General features: G+C 41.1%; 1 long non-coding RNA gene across 1 annotated transcript; it reads left to right on the plus strand.

Moving 5' to 3' along the window:
- The first annotated feature begins 4075 nt into the window (after nt 1-4075).
- On the plus strand, nt 4076-5870 carry LOC114692382. Its single transcript, XR_003734407.2, has 3 exons — nt 4076-4303; nt 4960-5053; nt 5338-5870. It is a non-coding gene; the product is annotated as an uncharacterized LOC114692382 (long non-coding RNA).
- The last annotated feature ends 10504 nt before the right edge of the window (nt 5871-16374 follow it).

A 16374-nucleotide genomic window follows, 5' to 3' on the forward strand; every position in this document is an offset into this window, starting at 1 on the left:
ACACACACACAACACCTTTCTCCTATGTAGTGGCACTATTTTCCAGCTGGATGCTCTTTGCCTGCAGTTACTTCTCAACATCCACTTCCCCGTTAGCTTCAGGATGTCCTCTTGCTCTGTCCTTATGTGTGATCTTGGTCTTCTTCCAGCAATACTCCAGTGCTCTTTGTGACTCACTTCTGGGCCTGGTGAAGGGGAGGGTAGTTCTCTGTGGTAAGCCTTCTTCTTAGGTGGCCATTGGATCTGGGGTTGTGGCCCTCTCCATTACCCTACTTACCTTGCAGCTATAGTGGTGGGTAGGGCTCAATCAGGGTTAGGGGGTCCAGCCTTTCTCATTTCACCAGAGTGTGCATATCATTCTTAGCACTGAATTTTCTAGAAACTGAAGGACTATTATCTGTTCCTCCGTTGCAGTGGGTTTTCAAGTATCTTAAGCATGGCTGTGTTTGTTGCTGCTGTACCCCACATAGACGAAGGAGGCTTTTGTCCCAGAGGATGGATGTAGGAGAAGGGTCCTGGTTGAGGATTTTCCTTGGGCAGAGGTGGTGACTCAGCTCTCCCTGTGCACATGGCTGGGAACGCTCGTAAGTGGTGGGGTTGGTGAACTGTACCTTGCAAGGAGCATGCACGCTCCCTTATACCCAAAGTTCGCAAGGGCTGTGCACTTGTCAATCAGCCCACATTCAACCTCTACTAATCCAGTTGAGTCCTTTTTATCAGGGCAGTGCACAATTAGGTTCTCCTTTTTCTCTCTGTGGCTGCTTCTCCCTCCTTAAAGTTTAGAGTATTCAGTTGTTAATGTTCTTTAAAAAATCTCCTTTGAGTTTTGTTGTTTGGTACTAATAAAAATAATTTTAAGTGCACACACACTCAGCTCATCCCTGCCACATGTCGGCATCCTCCTCATTGGCCTACAGTAGTTGACTGTCCAAATTAGACATAGCAAGCAGAGTTGGTTGTAGTTTTAAGGGACTATCCTGAAGAAACAGGTTTCTTTTTCAAGCAGCATGGGACTATTGTGTGACTTTTCATTGGCTTAAGCATACTGGCCACCATATTGACACTACCTTCTTAATGACATTATACATACTTGACAAAGACTAATCTATTGATTAGGTCAGAGACCTCAGGATCCACTTTCCAAAAGTTATTCAGCTGGCCACAAAGCCTTTATCGTGTAAGTCTGCAAGATACATTTCATATCCAAACCATTGTATGTAAATTTTGTTCTGTTTCAGTAGATTAAAAAAGGAGAGTGCAGGGCAATTTGGACATGAAAATATAAAAGATATATTGAGGTTTTATGGAAAGTACTGGTATCTTACTTAATAGGTTGGGACTCAAAGGTGTGTTGTAAGTTAGTGCATGAGTATTTGCAATGCAGTGCAGGTATCGGTGTTGTGAAGTCTTGTTAGCAGATCATGGAAATCCTCTGCTAGCCTTTCTCCCTTCTGGTATGTTCTCAGATATCATTAGTATATCATTTAATGCCAACTAATGTAATGAGCATTATAATCAAGCTATTAATTTATAGCTATTATAATGCCACCATGGTAAATAGTCTCTGTTTTATTACCTAATATTGGATGAAGAATTTCTTTGATTCATAAATATTATAAATATGATTTGTTGTTTTTGTGGCATTCAAAAATGTCTATCTATACTGGTTTTTGCATACCTTACCAAACATCGAAGCATATGATATGCCTGCAAAGAAAAATCTCTCTTTAAAAAGTAGACAACATCACCTTTAACTTGTATAATTTTTTATTAAATAATGTTTATGCATACTAATTTCATGGTTGCTTTGGATACCAAAACATTACAAGCAATCTAAGTAACTATAAGGATGCTTCTGGAAGAATTCTGTGTAACAACTTAATTCAGATTTCTATTGTTTTAATCCCTATTGAAATTTTGTTCAGCTAGGTGTGGTGGCTCATGACTGCAATGTCAGATCTAGGGACACCAAGGCAGGATAGTTACAAGTTCAAGGACAGCCTGGGCTACATAGGAAGACCCAGTCTCAACAAACAAAAAAACCATCATTTTTTCCTGCGTTAACATAATATAAAATAACTGTTTTGGTATGAATTCTATAGGATGCAATTCATGTAAGCACTAACACAATCAGTGTACATGAGCTCCATTCCCACAAGGGCTGCCTTAGCAATGTTCCCTGATGCCCCCCTTTCCTAAGCACTGAAGTCTCTCTACTCGCTTCTTCCTTGCTTTCATTTTCCTTTTCTCCAAGAGGATGTCCGTGGAGTCCTGGAGGCTGAGACATTCAAAGACTGACCTCCGTCATTCAGTATGCTGCTTTGGGGTCTCATCCTTGTTACGACGGCGTCAATAGTTTGTTCTAGTATTTTCCTGAGTAGTATTGGTTGGGTGGGTGTGTCCACCTTGTTAATCTTGGTGGACACTAAAAATTGAGGATTGCAGATGAAGCTGCTGTAATCATCTGCTGACACTCATTATGTTTTTATTTCTCTAGGTTTCTGGTTGTCCACTTGTCGTCACTTTTACCAAATGCCTGAGAGGAGCAACTTTAAAGGAGGAAAGGTTTATTTGGGTCTCCTTTAGTGCAGTTAGCATCCTCATGATCCATCTGCCCCTCAAGAGAGACCCCAGCTGAGATGTGAGCATTTAATACACTAACTTTTGGAGGGAACAAATCATAGCTCATGCATAAAAAGTTTCATTAGAACTTCTGAGACACTGGTGAAGTGCATGCCTGACTTTCTAATAAATTCATCGCCTGTTCCAGAATGTACTAATCATTTTAGATTTTCCCCAGCAATGCAAGCATTTGGCATTCCCTGGTGTTGATAGGTTAGCATGAGTGATAAAAACACACAGGCAAAACTAAGCTCTCATCTTAAAATGGAAACAGTGCAAGCATTGGGTAGGGAATAAGGAGATATTTTACATTGACGTTTATTGATGAATGATCTGGTGATGTTATCTGACACAGATCAGAAGAGAGTGAGTGGGCAGAACCACACCCATACTGGCTAGCTGAGAGACTATGGAAGTATAACTACAAACGAGTAGGAAATGGGTCACTGGATTTTGTATGTCAAAGGTAAAATCTAGCATGTGGCATTTCACAATGGATATAGAAAGGGCATAGGAAAAGTACTACGGCCTTCAATGAGACCCCAGCAGAAGATTTTTCTCTATAGGGAACAAATAAAAAGAATTCGTTTAGGGCAATTCCAAGGTTTTAAAGAAAATGACTAAGTGGATGACAAGTGAGAAAGTTCGTGATTCCAGAACGGAGAAAGATCGTGGGGTTAGCTCAGGATAGCTTGCTTGACCAGAGTTATGGTACAGCCATCTTTGTATCTCAGCTCCTGGCATTTTACCCAATAGTCAACATACGATTTTTAAATAAGTAACACTGAGACTCCAAGAGGGCAGGGATATTGAGAGGAATTGTGTAGAGATGATCTTAAATTGTGTAGAGGTGATCTTAAAGTCAGGATATACAAACAAATGTACTTAATACGTGACCTATGGATGTCATGTTGTCATGTTAGAATTCACTCAGTGCGGCATTGCCATCAATACCTACACACATATAACACACACACACACACACACACACACACACACACACACACACACCCCTCACCGCACCAAAAAAAGGTGTTGTGCATTTTCTCAGAAGAGTTACAGCCCTAATTTTCACTTTAAAAATTTGTCTTTGATTTCCTAGAGAAAGCAGTCAATTACAGTTCCAGATATGTGGTCAATGAATGGTAGAAGCTCCTTGGAGGACGAAGGTGCAGGTACCAAACAATGTCCATCATGGAAGAGATTTGGTATTTTAAATTTGATAGAGCAATACGTGATGGACCCCGTAAGGGAGTCGGTGCAGGAAGCAGAGCAGGTGGATTGGGAAAGTGGGGAGGTGGCAGTGTGGGTTCCTGAAAGTGGTGGGCATGAGCGCAAAGGCACATCCAGCCGCTTCAAGTGGTAAATTTAGCAGGAAGACTGACATGTCGCAGAAACTCTGAAGCTCATTCAATGACTTCTAGCAGTTTCAGAAGAGGGCAGAGTAGCGGAATTCAGACAGCCCTGGAGGAGATGCATAATGAAGTGGAAGGGCGCAGAGTACCTGTCATTCCTAAGTTGGTGGTGAGCAAAAGGTAAAAATAGCGCGCAGTGGTGACAAGCGCTTCTGGTCAGCTGAGCTGCTTTTGAAGCCAGAGCTGAGGGTCACACTTTTGCTCTCTGTCGTCTCATCGAAAGGGATAATCACGAAGAGAGGAGAAATGGACAGTGTAAAAGAGTGGTAAGTGCGGAGGCAAGGACCTGTAGGAGCTCCCTGGAAAGAAAGTACAGAAGCCTGGAATCCAGGCATTCTGTTTCTACCTCTGTCCTGAAGGCAACCCGGAAGAACAGCCAAGACGTTTATCTGTGTCCAAAGATGGCTAACGTACTCTGGGATGCACATGTTTTCACAAGGATTCTTAATATGTGTGAATCAACTTTTTCTATTGAATTTAGTCAGTTTTGTTTCTTACCTAAGGACATTTCCTGTTACAATCACTTGTCAATCATTCTGAGTAAACACTCCTTGTGAAACTCCCCTGTTCTTTCCCTTACACACATGGTAGACTGATGGGTCTCTACTCCAAATATCTAGAAGTGACATTTTAATTATTAAAACAGAATCTTGAAAGTACTTTATTGAGAATTGTTTCATTTAGATTGCTACAACTCTCAGGTGCAAGTCCAGAAATCTATCATACCTTTAAGATTCTTTTCTTTTTATATAAAAATACAAAAAGCAATGGAGAACAATTTATTCTCAAATAGATTACTCAGGGAACTGAAAGGCTGGCCATAACTTAGAATTCATGCAGTTGCTTCGGGGGCAGGAGGGGATGACAGGGTGACTTAATATTTATTCTCAAATAAAAACAATACACTGATTTTATTTGGCAGGTGTGGCTGGCGTACAGATGATCAAACTGAGCATGTGATTAACATGCTTCCTAATGCTCACACCAAGTCCAGTGAAGAGAAGAAGTGATCCAAGGTATTGACACCAGCTGGTGGGGGAGCAGAGGAGAAGCAAGCTCTCTCTCTCTCTCCTCTCTCTCTCTCTCTCTCTCTCTCTCTCTTTCTCTCTCTCTCTCTCTCTCTCTCTCTCTCTCTCTCTCTCTCTCTCTCTCTCTCTCTCTCTGTGTGTGTATGTGTCTTTCTCCCCACCCTCCCACTAAGATTCTTGAAAAATGGGTGTGTATTTACACCAGCCGTCTCTGTCTTCTTCCTCCTTCTATTCCAATTTATCATCTTTTTTTTTTTTTAACCCTTCTACAGAAACCGGCCCAATTCAAACCTTGCACCACTGTCCCTTAAGGACATATTTGATTTTGTTACACTTTTGAAATGCAAAACAAGACCACCCCTTTCCCTGCTTTACAATTGCAAAAAGCTAAAGATGCAAGTCTATAAAACCAGTAAGCGTGCTGCTGCTGAGGGCTGTGAACTGTTTTATAAAACATAAAAGAAAGACGGAGGAAAGTGTGCTCTCAGATGGATTATTCGGTGAATGGAAAAGCTGGCGGCGATAAGCAATCAGTGAGCGACCTTTGTATTAATGCTGTTCACCAGCAGTGTGGTGGCAGCAATAGACCCCAGCTTTATGAGCCTAGACCTATGTTTAAGAGTGTATCAACCATCTTAGATTTCCCTGACAATGCAACCACTTGGCGTTGCCAGGGCTGTTTTCTGTCCCCCCTCCCCCCGTTTCACAGGTATGTACTGCTCTATTACTATAGTTGTGATTTTTATTTCCATAAATAACTCACAATTTGAAGCATCGTTTTATATTCTTGGTTGATTTGCTCTTTGGCCACATGTGTTTTTTTTTTCTGGTAAAGTCTCTATTAAAATATTTTGACATTAAAAAAATTTTTTTACTGTTGATTTTAGAAATTTTTCATATATTTCAAATAAGTATTTTTGTGTAAATATGATTTTCTAATATCTTTCATTTTCCAGTTGTGTTATTTAGAGAATAAAATTTTGAAATTTTAATTAAAAATCAATGACTTTCTAAAAATTTTAGGGACGTGCTTCTGGTTTCCCATTTAAAGATCTGTGCCTCACACACAATGTCCTTAGAAGGACAAGTCCACACAGAGCAGGCATGAATAGGTTAGAGCAGCAGTTCTCAACCTGTGGGTCGAGACCCCCCTAAGGGTCACACATCAGCTATCCTGTGCATCAGATATTTACATTATGATGCATCACAGTGGCAAAATTACACTTAGGAAGTTACAAGGAAATCATTTTATGATTGGGTGTTACCAGAACATGAGGATTAAAGGGCTGCAGTGTTAGGAATGCTGAGAAACATTGGATTCGACTGGGTGGTAAAGACCCACCAGCAAAGCTCAGCTCCTATCTTAAAATGGAAACATTGCAAGTGTTGGACAGGGAATTTGAAGATATTTGGTATAAGTAATAAATACCAGGTTTATAAGTCTATTGATCTGCTAAGCTCTGTTATTTCCTCACACTTAATAGAAAACATGACTATAATATGTCAACTATTATAAGGAGTTTGGGGGAGGAAAATACAAATTCTATTATAATTTGTTAATGTTTATTAAAAGCAATACTTGCAATAATGATATTATACTTTCAAAAACTAGGGACTCCAGGTTTCCCCTGAATACCAAGTATTGGTTCAGCATTAGAAGGATTCAGATTGAAAGCAGAAGTTACAACAAAGACGGCCTCCGAGTTTCTCACACAGTTACAATCCACAATGCTGCTGTGCTTTCTTTCTCCCCATCTACCCTATAACATCCCATAATCCAGCAGGAGGCAGGGCCAGGAGTCTCCCCCAATGCACCTTCATTACTGCCGTTCTGCTGACCCGTGATATACAGCTTCTTGTAGAGTTGGATGATCCTGCCTGGTCAGTCCATTCATTGATTTATTGATGAACAGGGAAGCTAGAGTTCAAAGTATGTTGTATGTGTGGTGTATTGAATCCAGAAGAACATTTCCTGGGGGCCAGAAGGCAATTGCTTTTCTCCTCAATCTGTATGAAAGGAGGTTGTGGATTCCGGGAGCTCAAGATTTTGAAGATATAGAGCCCATGATGTCCACTGTTCTGATACCATGCTCGCCAAGCTGAGGCTTGTCAGGGTTCTCATTGTAAATTAAGAAGTGGGGATGTGGTTTCATAGACAGGTCTTCTGAGAGCTTCTTAACAGACTGGTAAGATGAACAGGTTGATGAACGCCACACATCACCCCTTTTAAGGCTCTGAGCCTGTTCAGCTGACTTCGGTGAGCTTGTTCTGGAGGGTACCACTCAGTGATCAGTAAAAGAAGCCAACTGAGCTCTTGAAGACTCCTGTGTTTACATAGACTGATGCCTGCAAACCAGCCTAGTCACTGAACATCAGTTTTCTACATCCGTGCATTATGTCACGGTCTCTATGCAGCTACGAAATTTGCGACAGCCATTCCATTTTCTTGTAAAACTCATTTTAATGTCAAAAAGCATCCCCTACTCGCCGAGCTGTGATTAGGTGCCTAGAATGGTAGTTTTTAGGAAATGTCCGCTCCTGGGAGTCCACTAGTGCCCTGAGCCTGCTCCACATCTGCTTTGCTGTGCTGCGTGATGTAGGCCAGCGGAGATGGGAAACCAGCTGCCGGTGATGAGAGCAGCTGATAGAAGGGAGAGGAGACACGCTCTTGACCTTTCTCTTTTCTCCCAACCACTAGCATCCTTGAAAACACCCGTGTGTTCTACACCAGCAGTTTCCCAGTCCTCTTTCTAGTACAATTTATTATCTATTTTTACCATTTTACAGAAAATGGTCTTAGGTCACAGTACGCCAGATCTGATGGCCTCATTTTAACTTTCCTCCAATCTGTTATCTCCTTAACTTTCCAGAGTGATCTTGCAGGCAGAACTCTGTCTTGTATGTTGTGGTTTTGTTTGTTTGTTTGTTTGTTTTTAACCAGCATTTGTCACAGATCACAATGACTTCCTAGGAAATACGAAATATATTTTTATTGCAAGAATGAGTAACCTTTTCTCATTAACAGAGAAAGTCATCCCCTTTTTTTTGTGCTTCAACATTATTTTCCCAAAGAATCATATTTGTTTGTCTGTATTTACTTATGGATGTTCCCCAGAAGTGAGGGATGTGGCTCATATCACAAGTGATCTGTAGGAGTATGAGGTGTGACTGACATTGGTGATTGGCATTGACTCCATGATGACCCAGTTACTCTGACTTTATAACAAATCACCCCCCAGACACTGCAGTTCCAAACAGCAGTCACTTATTTTCTTTCTCATTTTCTGCTGGTCAGGAGTTGAGGAAGGACTATGCTGGTCACTTTTCTCTTCAAGTATTTGAAGGACTTATATAAGGATAAAGAGAATGAGATGTCAGCTGGAGTGGTAGGAACCTAAAGGTTTGCCTTGGATTAGAGAATCCATTTCCAAGCTCAGTCCCTAGGGCTGGGGCCGTTGTCTCTCTCCACGGGGTTGACTGCATGTCCTCACAGCTTGGCAGCTAGTTTCCTTAGAGCAGACAGTTTAGGATACCAGAGTGGAATCAACAATGCCTTTAGACCCTCTTCTCAGATGTCCTACGTCAGGGTACTACCATTCTTTACTGATCATACAGGGTTCTCAGTTAGTGTGGCAAATGATGGAATGTAAGGAAGTAAGGACACTAGAACTTGCTTGAACATGGGGCACAGGGGCACAGAGTTTAGCCTTGAGGGAAACAGTTTTGATCTGAGACAAAACTACATGTATATCCTTTTAGGAAGGTCAATATTCAGTACAAAGCCAGAAAAACAAAACAAACAAACAAACCCATTGTTATTGTAGAGTGAATTGTACTTCTTGTGTATGTCACATTTAACACCTCAGTTCTGCCCTGACACAATGGCTAGCTACCTATGATGAGCTACTCTTTAGGTCCCACAACAGCACACCCCTCTCAGTGAAGGCAAGTGAAGAAGAAGTTGGAATGGTTTAATCTTAAACTGTCTGGGCTGTCCCTTGGGCAGTCCCTTAGTACTGAAGCTGCCAGCAAGTCCCAGATAAAGTCACACACACGTGTCTTCCAGCCTTGTATCCCTGGGCTGGGTCTCAGGGCTCTAAGACAGACGAGTTGCCTGGAGGAAACACATTTCTTTAGGATTATTTCAAAAGACAAGAAGAAGGGCAGGAACTCCCAGGAAGCCTGGTGCACACCCACACAAACCATGTGTTCCTTGGTTGTTGATTTTCGAGCCAACGTCCTTCAGATTTGGGGAAAAGTCCAGGATGTGTTTACATATCTTTTTTTTTTTTTTTTGGTTCAGTTACTGTAATGCTTTTAAGTGATTAGAAAAATTTAAAGGACCAAGAAAAAGAATTATGTAAGAAAAAATAATGGAATACTTTTTGAAAATATTATATGATACATATCCTTTTAATTCATGAAAACCAAGTAGTTAACATTGAAATAAAATAGTCTTATTTCATAAGATTTGTAGTACTTATTTTAAAATAACAATATGCAACTAAATTATCCAAATGAGAACTATAAACTATAGTTTTGAACAGTGTTATTTTTAACTTTGAAGACTAGTCTACATTCAGTTCACAGGTTGACTTCCTTTGATTAGTTATACAAATGTAGTTTCTTACGTGGTTCTTATATTCGTTTCAGCATAATTTCACTATCAGTAAGTCTAATAACATCTTACTACATCCTAATGCAATGTGCACACACTCTAAACCTTTAACCTAGGTCTCAGTAAGAACTTTAGAGTGATGGGTAGGTACAAAGGGTTTTGTGCCGTGAAAATACTCACTACTGACTGTGACTATATGGTCTTGGCCTTTGATTTGAAAACTAGTTCTTAAATGTAAGCCAGTACTTTAACAGTGCTAAGTTTTCCTTCTTAGTCCCACTGTGGGGCTTTTCAAATATATAGTTTTTCACATTTCAGTGAAACAAGATTGCATGTTAGAATCAGTATTTCTTGGATTCCACAAAACATAGTATGTTCTGGCTTTGCTGTGTCAGTCACTACTGCAAGTGTCACAAAGAAGTCACTACTGGGAGGGTCCCCTCCTTCTACTTGTACTTTAGAACAAAGCAATAAACATTAGAAGGCTTACAGACATTATAAAAATAGGGTTGTTTGTGGTGATATTTTATTTGTGAGGAAATGTGATATTTTATTTGTATGTCAATAAATAAAGTTTGCCTGGAGATCAGAGGTCAGTGAGCCATAAACAGAAGTCAGGAGGTGGTAGCCCATGCCCTTAATCTGATCACATGGCAGGCAGAGTCTCTGTGTGGTCAAGGACACAGCCTTTAATCCCAGTACTAACCACAGAGACGTGGAGGTCTGTATAGAAAGGCAGTGATGAGGAAGTGAGGTGGCTGGGCTTAGAGCCAATGAGAAGGCAGAACAGGAAGTGCGAACAAGTGGCTTCCAAAAAAATGTGAGTTGACAGAAACAGCCAGCTGCCTGGACAGTCACTCGAGGTTTCTCTACAACGTTGGGCCATCACCTTCAGCCTATAGGCTTAGCGTATCTGACAGACTCATTTGTGAAGTAGGATGTGCGCAAGGCCTACAGCTCAATTTCATTTCAGGTGCAAGTATTCCATGTACCAGATAAACATGAATTCCACCAGTGTCCTGTCATGATTCAGGATTTTAAAATCTAGAAATTGCTGGTGTTTTTGGAATTCAACTGTTCATTCTTCTCGGCTTTTGGGTGGCTTCCTCTCTTTTATTAAATGCCAGTCTACCATTGAGAGGTTAGACTTCGTCAGCCTAGTTACTCTTTCAAGAATAACTATTTCAGCTACTGTTCCACTGCACACTAAAAGCCATCAGTCCATTGCCTGTTCAGCTGCCTTCAAAGAAAGGGGCATAGCACCTTTTCCAGATTGCAAAGGCCACTTCAGGGATGGAGCCATATTGTCCTGGCCTCAGAGGGACGCCTGTTGCTAAAGCCACAACCACACTTGTATTGGCAAGGATCGGTAGTCCTTTGTTTTGTGTCCTGTCTGTCCATTTTGTCCTGCTTGTCACCCACAAGCTGAGAAGAATGGACAGCTGAATTCCAAAAACACCAGCAATTTCCAGAATTTAAAATCCTGAATCATGACAGGACACTGGTGGAATTCATGTTTATCTGGTACATGGAATATTCGCACTGAATGTGAGGTTGAGCTGTGGGCCTTGCGTACATCCTACTTCACAAATGAGTCTGTCAGATACCCTAAGTCTGTAGGCTGAAGATGATACCCCAACGTTGTAGAGAAACCTCGGATGACTGTCCAGGCAGCTGGCTGTTTCTGTCAACTCACATATTTTTGGAAGCCGCTTGTTTGCACTTCCTGTTCTGACCTCTCGTTGGCTCTAAGCCCAGCCACCTCACTTCCTCGTCACTGCCTTTCTATACAGACCACCAGGTCTCTATGATTATACTGGGATTAAGGATGTGTTCTGCCACTGTCTGGCTTCTGTTTATGGCTATGACTTCTGATTTCCAGGCAAACTTTATTAACATACAAATAAAGTATGTATGTCACATTTCAGCACAATAAAATATCACCACTATTGTTCTTGATGAAATTGGCTAGCCGGTAGTTTTGGAAGGAAAACAAACAGCTTTAAGCTGGTTGCTCTGAAGCCGGCAGCCCCGGCCAGCTTGCTCCCCTCTGAAGTCCGTACTCCGGCCACTCTGACTTGGGGGCCAGTCTTGGTTTTGCTTGTTCTCGCTGTCCACGCCGGTGTCTTAACCAGAAGAAGCTCTCTTCTCACTGCTGCTTGTTCCGTTACTTCATTTCTTCACTTCATTGCTCAATCCTTCATTTCATCACTTGTACGTCACCTCCCTCAGAGAAACCTCCTGAAGCCAGACGGCTGTCATCTCATCTTGCCTCTGTTGTATTCCCGATGTGTACGGTTGTTATTGTGGGTTAAGTTGTGCCAACTCTTCCGTCTGTGGCCCTGACTTGCACAATGGCCATGCCTCGTGAATGCTGGTGAAACAAATGAAGCGTCGGGGAGCCGATCAACACAGACCAACACCACACAGTTATATTTTGTCACTTTGATAGATGAGATGTGGTAATATTTAAAGCACTCCGGGCAAAGCAAGAGAATCTTGGCAGCAGTCAGGCTGCCAACGAGAGAATTTCATGCATTTGTCACCAAGACTTGAGAGCATAATATTTGGCATCTTCTATTAATTATTAAAAATACAGAAATCTCTTTGTTACATAAAATTTGACTTAGTTGAAGCAAGGTATGTTCTTTTATGCCTGTATCTCATTTAATACAACTCTGAGAACTCTAGTTCTGAGCTGGAAAAATTGCTGGAGGTGAACACTAGTGGGAGGTGATCATAAGAGGACTTAAAGAGTTAATGGATAGAAAATACATCCGCCATGAAATCCTATAAAGATAAGAAATAACAGGCAGGATAAAGATAGCCTTTCCAGGTGCGGTATCCAGTGAGAGAGCAGATTTTGTAGGAGGCATCTCGGTGGTGGTGACGCTGCACTTGTAGGAGCACTAGAACTGGGGAGTGGTAGCTCATGTACAAAGCACCCCCTAATTTTGTCTTCATAAACTAAAACATTTACAAATTCCTTTTTTGAACAGAGAGATGATCTCGGGAAATTTCTCGTAAGTCTTGGTTTGGTCAAAGTGTCCAGAAGCAGTTCTGTAGGTTGTGTCCCGTTTGAAGGTGTCTCCTGGAGTCTTTGGGAGGGACCGCCGATCCAGTGAGGCAAAGAGCATCTTCTTCCTAGGGGCACGGTGGCTCTGCAGAGATGTTTATTGTGGTTGATGCCAGGGTCATGGCACACAGCTGTTTCTTTGAGATGTCTTTTTTCTTCCTTGCTCTAGGATTCTGGGTTAACTCCTGGTCAAGTGGTCCTTCATCTGACCTCTGCGTTTATTTGGAAGATTCCCAAAGGCCATACACCACAACAAGACCTCCTTTGTTAATATTCTTAAAACACAACTCACTATAAAAATCAAATGCACGTCATGCCAGATGCACTTGGGAATCCATCCAAAGGTTTAGTTTCTGAAGTCTCCATTCCTCTTGAAGACCTTTCATTGCTTCCCAAGCAAAACTGAAACAGAATTACACTGGAGAATCACAGTAGTGCCTGTGTGACTCCAGCAAGAATTCGGACACAGAGAGGCAGAAGCCATGCTTGTTTATTGCTCATTCTGACAGCACTTTCTCCTCGTTCCCCAGTACAATTTACATTAGAGATCAACCTGATATTCTCAAAGGACATAGTAGATGAATAATGACAAGAACTAACATACCCTGATAAATTACGATGTTTCCGGGTACTGGGTCAAGGGCTGAAATTTGTTTTGTTTTGAGATCATTTCTCCCTATGTTGCTTGGGTTGATTTTGAACTCCAGGCCTAAACTAAGGCTCCCATCTTAGTCTTCTGAGTCACTACTGGGGTTGTGCTGGCTAGCTTTGTGTCCACTAGACATAAGCCAAAGTCACCTGAGAAGAAGGAGCCTCAATTAAGAAAATGCCTGCATAAGTTCAGGCTGTAGGCAAGCCTAGGACATTGTCTTAATTTGTGATTGATGAGGGAGGGCCCAGCCCATTTTGGGTGGCACCATCCTTGGGCTGGTGGTTCTCGGTTCTCTCCGAAAGCAGGCTGAGCAAGCCATGGGGGAACAAACCAGTAAGCAGCTCTCCTCCATGGCATGTTAGCTGCTGGCACTCAGTTCCCTGCCCTTGTCTGAGTTCCTGTCCTGACTTCTTTTGATGATGAACTCTGAAAGGATGTAGGAATATAAACCAAATAAACCCTTCCCTCCCCAAGTTGCTTTGGTCATGGTGTTTCATCACAGAAATGATAACCCTAACTAAGATGAGGTATACTACCATATCCAGCAAAATGATGAATTTTTTTAAATATGCTTAACTGTTAATTGAAAAATGTTATATACTCTCAAAGGTAGGAATTTTTTTTAATTTTTAATTTTAAGAGACATTCAGAATTAACTATTAAAAACATATATTAGATACAATGTAGGCAAAATATTGCTTTAAACTTTCAGTGTTTTTCTATATTATGTTTTTATGATATTTCATATAAAACAACACTCACTAATAAATACATTTCACAACTTGGCAGGTGATCTATCACCCTTTAAAATTGATTAAAAAATGCCAAAAGGTATAGGAAAATGTAAGCACTTAACTGGAGCAGTTATTTATGTTTATGTGTGTGTATATATATATGTATATATATATACATATATATATGTTTGTATATATACTTCCCATTGTATAACAGAGCAATTCAAAATTTAGTGACCTAAAAACAAGGTCTTTTTGTTAAATTTCATGACTCAGAAATTTGATCTGCACTCTATTGTGTGTTTATTTTGTTCCGAGTAGGATCAATGAATCCTGCTGAATGAGATCCGTCTGGTGAATAGATTCAACATAAAGCAATTCACAATTAACAAGAGATACCGAGAGGCAGGGATTAGCTGGCAGCCCTGGCCAGAGTCCTGTTTCAGTAGCCTTTCCAGCTGGGTAGTACCAAGGGAGTTGAATTCACATGTTAGCCCAGAGCCGTCAGAGGGAATAACCCAAATAATATGCTGGAGATGCAAATTCCTTGTGGCTGAACTTTGAAAATCTCAGAATATCTCTTACTCCAGCTTCTACTTTTCAAGGTTAGAACCCATTCAAGAGTGAGGGTTAAAAGTGTCTTTTTTTGTTTTTGTTTTTTGAAATTACAATATGATTACAACATTTTTGCCCTTCCCTTTTCTTCCCTCTAACCCTTCCCATGAACCACCTTGTTCTTTCTCAAGTTTGTAGACGTGTGTGTGTGTGTGTATGTGTGTGTGTGTGTGTGTATGTGTGTGTGTGTGTGTGTGTGTGTGTGTGTGTGTGTGTGTGTGTTTAAATTGTTGATACAGATAGTGGAAGAGGGAGGTGGAGGAGAAAGCTTACGAGCCAGAGGAACTGGAGTTTGCTGTGAGATTTCCTGTTTTCCGGAGGCTACACTCAGGAAGTCTCATGAACATGACCGCCTAAACAAGAACTGACCAGGGACAACACAGGGAAAGAATCTCACGGGGCTTCCACCCTAGACAAAAACCTACATGCAACCAAGACATCTGGGAGCAGGGGGAATCATCGCTTAGTTACAGGAAAGCAAATGCAACGCAATTGACTTTGTTTCTACACACAACTGGGCCAACTGTTGGAGCACCTGGGCACATTATCCCTAAACTTTCAGCATCATGGACCCTGGACCAGTTAACAATCACTTTTGCAGTATGTTCTAGTCCAGTACCAATGGAAGATGAGTGGAATCCCTGGATTTTAACAGTGCTGGATTGATTTGTTTGGCAGCTAACCCGTATTTTTTTTTTTTTTTAACCCAGTCATTGTCAACATAAAGGACAACTAGAGGTTCTCTGCAATGATGTTTATTTGGGACGAGCAGAGCATTGTGGAGAGAGCAGGCAACAAGAGTAAACTGTGGATTTATTCAAGAAGGTTCGAGGCAAGGATATGATTCTAAACTCAAAAAGAGATGAATTTATGTTAGCTTCTTGGATATCAAGATTTTAGGTTTTGGAGGTGGGAGGAAGGAGTTGAGATGAGTTCATTTGTATAGTAGGTAGGATGTTAGGAAAATGTGCAGGAACATTTGTATGGACTGCTGCAATCTCAATGTTCAGGATAATTTTTTTTTTCCTCCAGGGGGAGAGGCGTGCAGAGCTTGACTGTCTTTTAGAACAAACACAGATCTTATGAGCCAAGAGACTACTCACCTCAGGCAGGCATGAACACCCCCTCCCCCAGTAATACTGTCTGGCTCTAATTTTGTCTGGGTCTGACAAGAAGGATTTCATCCTAATATCATCAGTTTTTGTGATATCCTGACCAGAAAGTTCTTTTGTGTGTATTATGGATCCATTATTAGTTTTAGAGCCAGCTTCTTCTAGTCATAAAGTCATTAAAGGTCAAGCTAGATGCTACTCTAGAGAGAAAAACCTGGCTTCATTTTGAAGATGAGGAAATTGGGGTCTCAAGAAGCTATGTGACCTATCTAAAGTCAGAAACTAGTGATAGAAGCTCACCCTACTGCAATGTTTGAAAAGAAGCAACCCTGACTCATCTGTGGGTAGGGCATCCTGCTCGCCTGAGTCTTCTCTAAGCAATACCCACCTACCTTGATTTGTATTTTTTTAAATTACTAGTTTTGAATACAATTGATTGATTTAAAAAAAAAACAAACAAACAAACAACTAACCCATTTTCTTGGCCGTATTCAATAATGTT

Source organism: Peromyscus leucopus, chromosome 16_21, assembly GCF_004664715.2.
Source record: "Peromyscus leucopus breed LL Stock chromosome 16_21, UCI_PerLeu_2.1, whole genome shotgun sequence".
NCBI lineage: Eukaryota > Metazoa > Chordata > Mammalia > Rodentia > Cricetidae > Peromyscus > Peromyscus leucopus.